This window comes from Notechis scutatus, chromosome 1, assembly GCF_049901735.1.
Source record: "Notechis scutatus isolate UNSWTSFEM ecotype Mainland chromosome 1, rNotScu1.2, whole genome shotgun sequence".
NCBI lineage: Eukaryota > Metazoa > Chordata > Lepidosauria > Squamata > Elapidae > Notechis > Notechis scutatus.
In genome coordinates, this window is record NC_142009.1 from 77430917 (window position 1) to 77444668 (window position 13752).

Genomic DNA, 13752 nt, shown 5'->3' on the forward strand with positions numbered 1-13752 from the left:
GTGGCTTCAGCAGCTGGATCTAATTGTACCGTCCTTAAGTATTTGTACTACAAATAAGCCCAGTACATAAAACAGCTCTTTCTAATTTACTTCAAAGCAAACCATTTCCACAGCCCAAGCTAAATTAGTGCTGAAAAATAAAGTATTATTACTGGCCCATGAAGAAAAGAGCTGCATGTTTATTAGACACTAATCACTCTGTTTTCCGGATCTTGATCTTAATTGAAGCCCTCCAAATGGGCCTGTGATCCTTTCAATGGAGGTGGCCACAAAGACTGCTGTTTGAACTTAACAGGCGACAGCTAGAATTGCAACCCACTCCTTACCCCTTGGTGATCCAGAATAAAATGTCAGTACAGTTTCTCTAGAAGGCATAGAAATGAGATCAGTTTTTTTAAAAGAAAAAATCCAATACTAATATTTTGATAATTGGCGATTAGCATCCCAATTAATTGCATTCTATATATATGTCAAAAAATATTTGAATATTGGATCCTTTGACAAAGAAAGACCCATAATGTATTCAATCAGAGCCTTCATATGTATATACTAAACCTCTTCATGTAAACCACGGGTGTCAAACTCACGTCGTCATGTAGCCATCACATGATGTTTCACGATGTTTCTCCCATTCGCGCAACTGGGGTGGGTGTGGCCTGCATGTGACACTTCCAACCCGTGGGCTGCCAGTTTGACACCCCTGGTGCAGAACATGGTTTCTCAGCTACTTTAAGGTATATGGACTTCAATTCCCAGAATTCCTCACCCTGTCGTGCTGGTTGAAGAATTCTGGGAATTGAAGCCCATACATCTTAAAGCTGCTGAGATTGAGAAAACTGATGCAGGGATATTTCCCCCCCACCCCACCCACCCCAAAAAAAACATTTTCTCAAGGGCAGCCAAGCTTTTTCTCAAAACAAAGATAAAAATCACAAACGTAGTCCTATGCAGAAATTCCTAGGCCAGCTATTGTATTCCAAACAATGCACATAGGCACCATGTGTTGTGAATCAATAAAAGTTACTAGCATAAATGCAAATCAGGGTTTGGAAACCTGCATACCTGATTGGCCCTTATACAACAACTAGGGATTGGTCCATAAGTAGTCCCTGATTGGCCACTATTTTGACACTTCTCATTGGTTATAAGTTTGAACTTATTGCACATGTCATTGGTTAATAAGGTAGCAGATAACCCTATAAAAGGGTTGCTGTTGCCCATAGCCTTGCTCTGTTCTGTTCTATTCACGATTATTAAAGAGTTGAAGTCACTGGTCAGATGTCTGGTCTCCATTATTTCCCAAACTTAACACTGGCGACGAAGGTGGGATACGGAGACCGAAGAGCTGACTGAGTTACAGAGCAACCAACAGAGCACATGGTCGAACACGCACCATCAACGGCAACATGGCCAGCGGTGCCGTACCACCCGCTCCATTCAACCCAGAAACCGAAGACTGGGAGGCATACATGGATCGGTTCCAGAAGTTTCTGGAGACCAACAATTTGAAAGATGCAACAACCGGCAAAAAAGAGCTATCTTTCTAACTCACTGCGGGCCTACCGTGTTTAAAATGGCAAAATCACTTGCCAAGCCGGCAGAGGTAAAAGAGATGGACTGGGACGCCTCGAGCCTTTACTACGGGCTCACTATGCGCCCACCGTGCCAACCTTAGTCAGAAGACACGAATATTACCAGAGGGACCAACGGAAGGGCGAAAGCCTTGCTAATTACATCGCGGACCTCCGCAACCTTGGAGGCCTCTGCGGATTCGCCGACTTAGAAGAAGCCCTCCGGGACCGCCTGGTTCTGGGCCTAGAAGACGGCATGATCCAGAGCAAAATTATGTCTAAGGGGGACATCAGCCTCAACGATGCCCTTAAAGAAGCCTCGGCAGCGGAGGTGACCAAGAAGTCGGCAGCCCGAATGCGCCGCACCAACGCACCGCTACGTAAACTCGCCAATGATACCTCGCCTCGCTCAGAGAAACACCCGGTATCAACTCACCACGAAGACCTAGAATCCCCATCAGAAAGCGATGAGGAAGAGGTCAACCGACTCCGAACGGAATGAGACCAGTTCACGAAACCCTCCTTCCGACCGTGTGCAGGATGTGGGGCGAATCACCCAGGATCCAGCTGCAAATTCCTCGACGCACTCTGCCGAAATTGCGGGAGACGAGGTCACATCGCAAAGGTTTGCAGAAGCAAACAAAACTCCAAACCCCGACAGGTCGAATCCCAATCTTCAGGATTCTTCAGCACACACCGAGAAAAACTGAACCACCAATGGGGAAACCACTCCTACAGAAACAAGCCGTCCACCACTTCCACCAGGCGTGAAGAAACCAGGTGGGAAGAGACCCACCAAACAATCACCATTGGCCACGCTACATCCCTTGATGCCGGAAAATCCGAGTAAAGGTCGCCATCGAAAACAAACCTTGCGTGATGGAGGTAGACTCGGATCTTCCTCTCGATGGTGTTGTGGAAAACGCTCCAACAGCTCATTCCAACGATTCGCTGCCAAGACCTTAACCCTCAAAGGGTTATACTCAAAGACTATCAGGGCAACCGAATTCCCATCGCCGGGTCCCGCAGATTCCAGATCTCTTTCAAGGACCGTACCGTCGCTCTACCACTGACTGTCGTGGACCGCGACAGGCCTAGTCTTTAGGCCTTCAATGGTTCAGGCCGCCGAATTACTGTAGCCGGAGTCCACCGAGCCGAGAGCAACAATTGGGAGGAGGCACTCGGCAAGAATTCCAAGACGTTTCGCGAACGGACTAGGCAAGTACAAGGGGACCCCGATCTCGTTTAACTTGAACCCTGAGATAGCACCCATCCGCCTTAAGCCACGCCGGGTGCCATTCGCCTTGAAGCCTAAAATCGACGAACAACTCGATAAGCTAATAGCGCAGGGCGTGCTGGAACCCACCGACCACGCCCGCTGGGAAACCCCTATAGTGACGCCTATCAAGCCTGATGGGTCACTAAGAATTTGCGGAGACTACCGGGCAACCTTAAACCACGCACTACAGCAAAGTGCATATCCAGTGCCGGTAGTGCAACACTTGCTCCATTCCTGGGTGGCGGGAAAGTTTTCGCTAAACTAGATCTAGCCCAGGCGTATCAGCAATTGCCTGTAGATCCTACCACGGCAGAAGCGCAAACTATCGTAACGCATAGGGCGCATTTAAATGCAACCGCTCCAGTTCGGGTAAGTGTTGCCCCGGAATCTTTCAGAGTTTAATGGAAAGGTTGTTACAAGGGATCAGAGGGTTCGTACCATATTTCGACGATGTACTCATCGCCGCCCTAACAAAGACATCCTAGAAAAACGACTCAGAGAGGTTTTACGAAGATTCCAAAACGCAGGCCTCAGAGTTAAAAAAGATAAATGCCAGTTATGTACCGAAAAAGTGGAATTTTTGGGATACCTCCTGGACAGCCAAGGAATCCATCCCATCGAAGACAAATTAAGGGCGATTAAAAAGGCCCCCACTCCAAGGAACAAGGCAGACCTACAGGCGCCTTGGACTTATCAATTTCTATAATGTCTTTTTACCCCACAAAGCAACAGTAGCTGAACCATTGCATAGACTATTAGACAAAAAGCAATGTGGGTTTGGGGACAACGGGAACAATGTGCTTTCCAACAAGTAAAGAAATTGCTAACTTCTGATTCTGTACTTATGCAGTACAACGAGACTCTTCCGCTCACTATCACGTGTGACACATCACCTTTGGGGTTGGGGCAATTCTGGCCCACGATACCAAATGGAGCGAAGCCCCATCGCGTTTTTTTTCACGAACCCTAGCTAAAGCTGAAAGAAATTATAGTCAGCTGGACAAAGAAGCTTTAGCTATTGTGGCTGCAGTTAAAAGATTTCATGAATATGTTTATGGCCGTCCGCTTACTTATAATTACTGATCATAAACCGATACTGGGGATCATTGCGGGTAATAAACCAACCCGTATATATTGTCCCCCAGAATGACCCGCTGGTCTGAATTCTTGGCGGCCTACAACTACACCTTGCAACATCGCCGGGAAATCAATTCTCCATGCTGATGCATTGAGCAGAACACCGCTCCCAGACTCTGTTGTAGATCCAGCCCCAACCATCTCAACACTACAGATCGAAGCTCTACATGCACCACCATTGACAGCTGCTAGAGACATTACCTTTGAACGAAACGTGACCCAGTTCTGCAACACATCCTACACTGGGTTGAACGGGGTGGCTGACGGACCAAATAGCACTGGAATGGGCGCTTTCAAAGCCCGCCAAACCGAACTGTTTTCCCAAAAAGGCTGTATCTTGTGGGCGATCACGTGTAATCCCTGGCAAATTGCAACAAACTGTTTTGGCGGTATTGCATGAGGGACATCCAGGTATCGATGCGGATGAAAGCACTCGCACGCAGCTACGCTTGGTGGCCGGGAATCGACAAAGAATCGAGGCCTGGGTCGCTACTTGTCAACGCTGCCAGGACGTCAGCAACGCCCTGCCTAAAGCAAGCCCAACCGAATGGAAACTCCGAGGGGACCTTGGTCCCGTATTCATATTGACTTTGCGGGCCTACCAAAGGACACACTTTCCTTATTACTGTCGACGCCTATTCAAACTGGCTCGAGATTCAAAGAGTTGAAGTCACTGGTCAGATGTCTGGTCTCCATTATTTCCCAAACTTAACACCATGCATTGGAATCACCATTCCCTACAACTGCAAACAGCCCTAGAACAAGTCCAGTGTTTTGTCTTTATGTATTTATTAGACCATTATAATGGTGCTACCCAATTTGAAGTCCTCCAGATATAATTGAACAGTTGGCATAACTTGACATAAGCTACATGGCAATATAAATAAAGCATAATTCTTCAAGTCATTCGCTGAAAATTTGATTGGTGCTATCTGCAGTTTCATTGAATGGTGTTGTTTTTAACATTCTTAACAGCAGCTACCAGCTAGCAGTTCTTCTCTGAGTTGAAATGCTAAGCAGGGTCATGCCTGGTTAAGGCTGTGATGGGAAAGCCTCCAGGAATGGCAGAGCTATAGGCTAGACACAAAATAAAATCATCCATTGAATAAGGGAATAGCACATCACCTCCCATTCTCGTGTTGGTGGGGAAAAAAACAAAAACACCTTACATATGTTGAAAGGCTTGGAAATTGCCTTTCTTCTGAGGATTCGATTTTCCTGCTGGGAGAGCTCCGGTGCAAGGATACAGACAACTGCTTGAAAGCTGGATCTTTTTATTTTCAGGAAGGCGAGAGATAGCAAGAAGTCTGCGTTCCTGGGGCTAGCTAGCTTTGTATAAGCCCCTGATTTTTTATACCTTTTCTCCTTGTGTGTGTGTGTGTGCTTGTGTTTGTATGTCTTAATGTTTTAAATCCTGTCAGGGGTTGTCTTCATTTCCGCCAGAGGGTAAACTCCGCAGGGTGGTTTGATTGGATTATCAGTTTCGTCCTAGTCTTTTTTTTTGCTTAATGGTTTCTTATATTTGTTTTGTGGCAATCTCCTGTCTGTCTCCTTTGCAATATATTTTGTGTCTTTTGTCTGTTTGTTTTGCTGATTTGGCATGTCTTGTGTTTGTAAGGGTTTTCTTTTCTTGTTTCCTTAGTTTTCTTAATTATTTGGGCTTTTGTCTAACGGGCTTCTTTAATACCTTTTATTTGATTCCTTTTCCTATGCAAGTTTGTTTTATGGCTGGCTTGATGTTCCCTTTGGGCTTTTCCTGCTTGGGTGACACCACTGTCCTCGTGAAGTTCCCTTTCCACACATAGATGTGGAGATCAGATCATCAATAGTAGTATTCAGGTTAAAGGAGAGTTGACAACCTTACTAGACAACCCATGCCTTGTTGGATCATCATTTCAATTATCTCCTTACCTGAATAGAGAAATAGAATAACCAAGGGCAAGCAAAAAAAAAAAAAAAAAAGCAGTGGTAGCAGGAGTGACTTCCAAATTCCTGCTGGTTTCCCATTAAGTTTCTTCAGGGAATCTGACAGGAAGCATTGGAAACCTTTTTCCTTCCCCTCCCCACTACCCCACCAGGGCTAGTGCTGGGTGGCGGAGGTTACAAGGGTTTGTGAGACCGGCTGGGAAACTGTCACAGAATGTTAAAAAAGAAGGTCACATGACTGCAGCACTAGCCAATAACACTAAAGCAGTCATGACTTCCCCAAATTTCAATCCCTGAGTCATGGGTCTCAGATTTTAGACTCATTCTGTAACTTAGCCCATTTGAGGTACCTTGGTTCAAAAATTGTTACCTGATGATGCACTGTTTCGCCCAGTTAAAAGTCATGACAGCAAGAGTTTTAATAGTATATAAATATCGCTGCTATTTTCATATTGGAATTGGGAGATTGCATATTTTTGTCATGCCATACTCTTCTTTTTTGAAAATGTGACTCATTACACTGTTGTTCTTAAGATGCCACTTTATTATGATCCTTATTTTGATGCATAAGGTGGTTACCATTCATTCCTAGAATATGAATATGCAAGTTATCTTTTGTATCCAAGAGAACCATCAAATAGGAAAGGGCAAAAAGGATGGGCCTTGGGGCAGGGGAGCATAATGATGTGATCAGCCTCACTACTTCAGGAAATTTTGCCTTGCTCGGAAAGTGGTTATTAAAAAAAGAAAAGAAATGAAAAATAACATAGGTAAATAAGAGTATAGCTGTACGACAAAAATGCTATGGGTAAGTTGAACTTTAAGAAACATCAAAGCAGTTAGGCTTTGAGAAAAAGAAACTTGGAATTTGGCTCCCTTTCATTTTAAAGTGATCTATGCTTATGGTTATCCCAAAGTTTTATGATAGTGAATTCCATAACAGATTGTACAGTTGTGGCAAAATGTTCTTTGCTGAGCCACCCTAAATCCACCACGGGCCAAATTAACTGCTGAGTCATGATTTCCTTTGTTCCTAGTACAGTTTTTTTTACTGATCACCATATATGCAGCACAATTGTATGCGTGTCTAAGCAGAAATAACTCTTTGTGAGATCAATTGTGGTTTATTTCTAAGGTCATAAGATTACTGCCTGAGTTGATCTTTGAAATCCCTCCTGGTGTCACCTTCTTGGTTTAAGCAGAAGGTATGTCTGATACTCCTGTCTTTATTGTATTGGTATATCTGTCCATTGCACATCCTGGTTTCTGTTCCAAATACCTTGGGCTGAAGAAAAATACATTAATGTATGACTGGCAATGCACACTTTAAACTTGGTTGAGAAGTACTTCAAGCCTCCTGCAAATGTAACACCTGTTACTCATTAAAGCAGCCTATTTTTTTTAAAGGCTTTGTCCTGAAAAAAAAAAAAAGATGCAGCTGCTTTAAGAGTTGTATTAATAATATTAAGCTAGGTTTAAAGTGCTCCCATTCTCTCCCCATTCATTATCCATCACCGCAACCAAAGCTGTTTCTATGCTATCCTGAGAATGAAATTATTTAACGTATTATTGAGCCAAATAGAGAAATTACTCATTTTGAGTGATGGATATGTAACTTTGTCATTTAAAGTTATCTAACTGCTTTACATGCTGAGTCCCAAATTTGCATTTATAGCCAAACGAAATAGGATATATTGTATGTATAATTGCATGTATTTGAGTTTCTAAATCTTAAACAGCAGTACCTATTTCCAATGTTCCAGATTGTTATGGTGCTTTGTCTCTTGCATTTTCGAGGATATTAAGAAATCTGGATCTGGCCATGTTAAGATTTTGCTCTCTTTAATTCAAGTCTTAGATTACTTTTGTTCTAAATAACCCCCAGGACCAACACTTCACTATTCTGAAAGTGATTACTTTTCCTTTAATATCTAACCTCTATAACAGGTAGTTAACAGCTGAACTTCCAGAAATATTCAAATGTTTTTTATTATTATTATGGTATTACAACAGGACCTGTATTTTGCTGGGAGTTGGACCATGATTCTGGGGCAATCTGAGATTTTCTTTAGACTTTCCACAAACTAGTGTTGTCAGGATGTCTTCATCGGGGGTTAAACAAGGCATATGTTTGAATATGATCAGTGGCAGAGGATGGGGAAAATTAATCTATATTATATTATATTATATTATAGCTTGAATCGGTTCTACATTTGTGTAGAATTTTTTTTGGTCCCGTATTTATTTATTTATTTTATTTGGTTTGTCAATTGCTTACAAGATAATAGGTATAAGTAAAAACATAGTTATGAATACATGGATACATATAAGAAAAATAAAAGAAACAATAGGACAGGGACGGTAGGTACGTTACTGCGCTTATGCATGCCCCCTACAGACCTCTTAGGAAAGGGGTGAGGTCAATAGTAGAAAGTCTAAGGTTAAAGTTTCTGGGGTTTGGCAAAGAAACCACAGAGTCAGGCAGAGTATTCCAGACATTGATCACTCTATTGCTGAAGTCATATTTCCTGCAATCTAGTTTGGTGAGATTAACCTTGAGTTTGTATTTATTGTTTGCTCTTGTATTGTTATGGTTGAAGCTGAAGTATTCATTGACAGATAGGACATTGCAATGTATGATTTTATATACTGTACTTAGATTGGACCGAAGGCGGCGTAGTTCTAGGTTTTCTAGGTCTAGAATTTCAAGTCTGGTGGCATAAGGTATTCTGCAACAAGTAGAGGAGTGGAGAACTCTTCTTGTGAAATATTTCTGGACTTTCTCAACTGTGTTAATATCAGATACGTAATGTGGGTTCCAGACTGATGAGCTGTATTCAAGTATTGGTCTAGCAAATGTTTTGTATGCTCTAGTTAGTAACGTAATATTACCAGAGAAAAAGCTATGTAAGATTACGTTAACAACTCTTAATGGCTTTTTGGCTATGTAGTTACAGTGGGCTCTAGCACTTAGATCATTAGAGATGAGTACACCAAGGTCCTTGACAGAGTTTGGATCATCAGCTAGGTCTTCACTATTCAGCCTGTATTTTATTTTCTGACTTTTTTTGCCAACATGTAAGACAGAGCATTTGTTTGTTGAGATTTGAAGTTGCCATTTGTTTGACCATTCTGATACATAGTCGAGGTCTTTTTGAAGGGTAGCAGTATTGTCTGTGGTGTTGAATAGCTTTACATCGCCAGCGAAAAGGATGCAGTTGCTCTTGATATGATCACAGAGGTCATTTATGTAGAGTATGAAAAGAGTTGGTCATAAGACACTGCCTTGGGGGACACCACTGTTGACATTTACAGATTTTGATAGGACGCTCCCAATTTGGACTATTTGTTGTCTGTTTGACAGGAATGCTTCTATCCAGGTATGCAGGTGTCCAGAGATGCCATAAGATTTTAGTTTTAGGAGTAGTTTGTCGTGTACCACTGAATCAAAGGCTTTACAGAAGTATATGTAGATTGCGTCTATTGCTTTGCCTTGATCGAGTTGTGTAGTCCATATGTTTTTGCAGTGTAAGAGTTGCAGATTGCAGGATAGTTTTTTTCTGAAACCAAATTGTTTATTAGAGAGTAGGTTGCTTATCTCTAAGTGGAGGATAATGGATTGGTTAATAATTGATTCCATGACTTTACAGGTGACGCAGCATAAAGAGATTGGTCTGTAATTTTCAACTAGGCTGGGCTCTCCCTTTTTGAAGATGGGGATGGCTGTGGCTTGTGACCACAGTTTTGGCAAGGAGCTGGTCCTGAAAGATTTTTCAAAGATTATGCTGAGAGGTTCGGCTATGGCAATGGATAGCTTTTTTAAGAAGTAGGCACATATTCCATCTGGTCCAATAGATAGAGATGGTTTTAGATTGCAAAGTGCTTTTTCAACATTGTCTTCTGTAAAATCGATATGTATTAGATCATTGTTGTTATCTGTGGTTCGACTAGGAAATACTGGGCATGATCCATTGCTGTTTACAAATACTGAGCCAAAGAATTTTGTAAAGAGGTTGACTTTAATGGTGTCATCATTGCAGTCTTTACCATTAGGTCCTTTTAGGGGTGGGATGGACCTTGAGGCTTTTAGTTTGTTGTTTACAAAATTGTAGAAAGTGTGGGTGGAATTGGTGCTTAGAAGATTTTCCTCTTGTTTAATGTGATAATTGGTGCATTCAGTCTTTATCTGGTGGCATAAATTTTTGTATTGGCTTTTGAAGTTGGCAACGTGACCAGATTTTTTTCCCACCAAAATAATTTCTTTTGGGATTGAAGCTTCCTTATTGTTATGGGTAATCTGTTTTTTCTGGTTTTTGGAGTTGTTATTCGTACATATAGTTTGATGACTCTTTTGACTTCAAGTAAAAATATGTTGTAATGGTCTTCAACAGTATTGCATCCAGTGAATAGAAATTGCCAATCAAGGGATGAGAGATCGTTGTCTATAAGATCATAGTTGCCTTTTTTGAAATTATAATTGGGGATCACATCGTTGTGTTGATTTTTGTGTGGACGTATGTTGAGACAAAAGTCAATCATGCTGTGGTCACTGTTGGAAAAGGGTTCTTTAATTTTTATTCTGTAAATTGAATTCAAACTAATGCAGAAGATGAGATCGAGGCAGTTGTTAAGTCTAGTATTGTTGGTTACTAGTTGTTCCAGTCCCAGGTTTGTTACAGCATTGTAGAAGGTTGCATGTATGGGTTCAGTTTTACATTTGTTTAGGGTCCAGTTAATGTGAGGTAGATTGAAGTCACCAAGAAAGATAAAAGTTTGTGGGCAGGATGTTGCCCATGTTAGTCGTGAATTTAGCTTGTTTACATGTTTGATGTCATAATCAGGGGCTCTGTAACATAGTAAGAATCAAAATGTGATATTTAAGGACAGTTCACAGACAATGGTCTCAGAAGAGCAAGCTCTTGGGTAACTTGGATGTTTTTTAGATGTAAGGACTTTTTATAGAAGATTGCAACACCACCTCCTCTATGGATTTCATGATCTGATCGGTAAACATGATAGTCTCTTATTGTGGTAATGGAGTCAGGGAGAGATGCATTGAGCCATGTTTCACAGACAAATATGATGTCAAATTTAGCCATATTTAGTAAGAGGAGAAATTCAGGTATTTTATTCACAAGGCTTCTTGCATTGAGTAGCTTGCATTTAAGGCCAGTTGTAGTTGGAATTGAGGTAGTTAGGGGTGTGTGTACCTAGTTTTGAGTGATGGTGGGTTGTATGAGATAGGGTTGGATGTGGAGTTGTGGGTTGTGTGACTTACTTTTGATACAATCTGCACGGTAGTCAATGTAGAGATCCTTCTCTCCATTGTCTAGATGTCTTTTGAGTTCATTGTGTGGAGCGGATTCTTTGCAGTATGGATAAGCCTGGTCTTGAGTGAAGTTTTTTGTGGTTGGGATTGGTTTTTACAATGGCGTTTATTGTAATGCGTTTGCTGGACTCATTTTTGCAAACAACTCTACAAAATTTTGGGGCCAGAGAGCTGTCATTGTATTTGTACCCACAGCCATCTCTGGTTATTTCAATGATATCTTTAGGAGAGATGTTTGTTGTATTTGAGTTGCTTATAATATTACGAACTTTGGTGATGTCATCTGATTCGTTGGTGTTTTCAAGACCAAATAAGATCGGCATTTGGACGTTTCTGATCACATTCTATGGTGTCTCTGATGAGTAAGGAGATATCATTTGTGGAATTATTTGATGGGATAGTAATTATTTGTGGTTGTGGTTTGGTGGTTATTTTTGGTTGTAGTTGTGATTGTAGTTGACGTAGTAGTTGTAGTAGTGGTTGTTGGGTTGGGATTTGATTTTAAGCTGATAGGTAGTTGCTTATCAGTGCTGTATTTTTTCCCCCAAGAGAAATTATGCCTCATTTTCCCATCTATAGTCATGCAGTCAGCAGTTCCAATGAAGTCAAATGACTAGGTAAGGGCAGAAGAGAACGTGAATATTTGAAGCTGTCACTCCACAGAAAACTTCAGTTACAATACATGGTAGTGTGCTTGTAGATGATAATACTATCACAGACTCTTTATACTAAGAAGCCAGTAAAGCAGAACAGATGCTGGAGGTGATGAGCTAGTGGAAGAAAGATTAAGCTGTTTATCCTGGGACTAAAATAGGTATTCCATCAGCATTGCTAAGAGGACGGGTTGGTGCAATTGAGAAAGCATTCACTCATTCACACCCAACTCTAATGTTCACACCAAGACATCAAAAGCTTAGCAAGATGCACACAAAAACATTTCAAAGCATTGCAAACACTTCACAGTCCAACAAGTGAATTGGGAATCCTGATAGTGATTGTAGCAAAACCTCCAGGATACAAGCAGGCAACATACCTTATACTTCCTGCGGAAAAATTGTTTTGGAAAACAGAGTGGGGGGGAACAACCACATCAATACAGTGGTGAGGTTTCTAAGAATGCATTCAGCTTAAGATCATAACAGAAAACAGGAAATCCTCTTTTTAAAGTGCAAATCACTCCCATTAAATATTGCTATTTTCTAATTGCCATGAATCAATGTGGATTTGACAACCAATCTTGCCTGATTCAGATAAATTCCTTCACTGACTTTTGCTAAGCATTTGACAGATTTTTTTTTATTTAGTGACATGTTGATTAGGAAGCTGGTTAAGAGAGAATGGATTATTACAGTCCATAACAATTAAATGAACGTATATTGCTGGTTCAAAAATCATACATAGAGAGTACGTATCAATGGTTTCTCATCGGATTGGAGAGAGGTAACAAGTGATAAAGATCAGTACTATTCTTCAAAAGGGTGAACCTTCAATTTAATGGAACCCATGTAAAGGCCTTTGGTTACCATGGGGAAAAAAATTGCATTCCTAACGTCTGTTTTAGGAAGTCTATTGTTGAGGAAGTTTGCACTGATAACTACTTCTGCGCAAGCACTGCCATTTTTTCCTTTTGTATGTTCATTAGCACACCTAGGAGGAGGAGAAGAGGAAGGGAGAGGAAAATCCAATCTCTGTACCACTGCTGACACTCTCTTCTGAAAGGTAGTCTGTATCTTTTTAAGGTGTATTGCTGTTTATCTTCTCTATGATACTTTCCAAAGTTGATTCTACATGCCTGCCACTACTCAGACCCACAAACGACGCTTTCCATTGCTTTCTCCATTGCTTTTGCCTGCTTCCTTTCCTACCCCATCCTACAGACAATTCTTATCCAGTGTAGTTCCATCAGTTGTGTTCTCCAATTAGTGTGAGGGAACACCTTTCCCCTTTGAGGCTCACCTCAAAAAAGAAAGAAAACAGTAACTATTTTCTTTTCTTTTCCTTCTCTCCTCTTGTATTTTTCTTGATTTTTCTCCTTCAGATTTTATAGATAGGCTTCAGGCCACTGTTTGTTTAGTCTATTTATATAACCACCCACTCAACACCAGGCTGCCAGAAATCAGGGTTTTATTGTACTTTCACTGGTGACTTGGATGAAAAAGTGAACACTTATTAGATTTGTAAGTGACACAAAATTGGAAATGATTTTGGAATAATAGTTGATTTACTTTACTGTATTAGAGGTGATGCATCTGCAAAAATGAGACATAGAGTTTTAGACTGGATCAACAGAAATAAAAATTTAAAATCACGGGAAGTGTATATTACATTTTATTTTGCTTTGTGTATTGTATCCAATTCTGGGACCACACTGTAAGATGATTTCAGAAAAAAAAAAACTATTTCAGAGAAAGACAATTAGGAGACTAGAAATTAAGTCCTATGAAGACAGAGGAAGGGAATAAGATACCTTTTCCCTTGAAAAAAGGACTGAGAGGAGATATAACATTTTT